The sequence below is a fragment of the Schistocerca serialis genome, chromosome 3, assembly GCF_023864345.2.
Source record: "Schistocerca serialis cubense isolate TAMUIC-IGC-003099 chromosome 3, iqSchSeri2.2, whole genome shotgun sequence".
NCBI lineage: Eukaryota > Metazoa > Arthropoda > Insecta > Orthoptera > Acrididae > Schistocerca > Schistocerca serialis.
This window is the reverse complement of record NC_064640.1, coordinates 575117998-575119825: the sequence shown is the minus strand read 5'-3', so window position 1 is coordinate 575119825 and position 1828 is coordinate 575117998.

Sequence of the window (1828 nt, the reverse complement as noted above, 5' to 3'; positions counted from 1 at the left end):
ATAATGTCATAATACCAATAACAACCTACCCCTGGCTGTAAGTAGAAAACAGCTGTCTCCTATCAGTAAAAATAACTGTCAACTGTGGAAGAAAATAAGTGCCAAAAGATGGAAGCAAGTTTCTACGTGTTATTATTCATGTATTCAATAAATGTTCATATTGAAAGGATAGCAACTGCTGAGGAAAGTGAGAGAAGTGATAATAGATAAAGTTAACTGGGACAGCAATGAACCTAGAAAAGACAGGGGAATAACAGTACATTAGGGTATCTTAGAATTAATAACTAGAACATTTAGTAGTATATAGTGAATTTAATGATTTATATGTCAAGTACAACAATAAAAATCACTAATTTTTCACATTTTTTAGGGAAAATATTCCCAGATGTTAATGCAATGTGAACAAATTACCAAGATCGGGCTTAAACATTTTTAGCAAAAATTAAGCTTATGTTTGGAAACAAACCATAACAAACGAACAATTAGCCAAGAGACCTTCTGCGGAGACAAGTCTGCATGAAGACAGGATAGCTGTTGTGAACCTGTGAAACATCTTCAACTATAGTAAAATACACTCCTGGAAATTGAAATAAGAACACCGTGAATTCATTGTCCCAGGAAGGGGAAACTTTATTGACACATTCCTGGGGTCAGATACATCACATGATCACACTGACAGAACCACAGGCACATAGACACAGGCAACAGAGCATGCACAATGTCGGCACTAGTACAGTGTATATCCACCTTTCGCAGCAATGCAGGCTGCTATTCTCCCATGGAGACGATCGTAGAGATGCTGGATGTAGTCCTGTGGAACGGCTTGCCATGCCATTTCCACCTGGCGCCTCAGTTGGACCAGCGTTCGTGCTGGACGTGCAGACCGCGTGAGACGACGCTTCATCCAGTCCCAAACATGCTCAATGGGGGACAGATCCGGAGATCTTGCTGGCCAGGGTAGTTGACTTACACCTTCTAGAGCACGTTGGGTGGCACGGGATACATGCGGACGTGCATTGTCCTGTTGGAACAGCAAGTTCCCTTGCCGGTCTAGGAATGGTAGAACGATGGGTTCGATGACGGTTTGGATGTACCGTGCACTATTCAGTGTCCCCTCGACGATCACCAGTGGTGTACGGCCAGTGTAGGAGATCGCTCCCCACACCATGATGCCGGGTGTTGGCCCTATGTGCCTCGGTCGTATGCAGTCCTGATTGTGGCGCTCACCTGCACGGCGCCAAACACGCATACGACCATCATTGGCACCAAGGCAGAAGCGACTCTCATCGCTGAAGACGACACGTCTCCATTCGTCCCTCCATTCACGCCTGTCGCGACACCACTGGAGGCGGGCTTCACGGTGTTGGGGCGTGAGCGGAAGACGGCCTAACGGTGTGTGGGACCGTAGCCCAGCTTCATGGAGACGGTTGCGAATGGTCCTCGCCGATACCCCAGGAGCAACAGTGTCCCTAATTTGCTGGGAAGTGGCGGTGCGGTCCCCTACGGCACTGCGTAGGATCCTACGGTCTTGGCGTGCATCCGTGCGTCGCTGCGGTCCGGTCCCAGGTCGACGGGCACGTGCACCTTCCGCCGACCACTGGCGACAACATCGATGTTCTGTGGAGACCTCACGCCCCACGTGTTGAGCAATTGGGCGGTACGTCCACCCGGCCTCCCGCATGCCCACTATACGCCCTCGCTCAAAGTCCGTCAACTGCACATACGGTTCACGTCCACGCTGTCGCGGCATGCTACCAGTGTTAAAGACTGCGATGGAGCTCCGTATGCCACGGCAAAGTGGCTGACACTGACGGCGGCGGTGCACAAA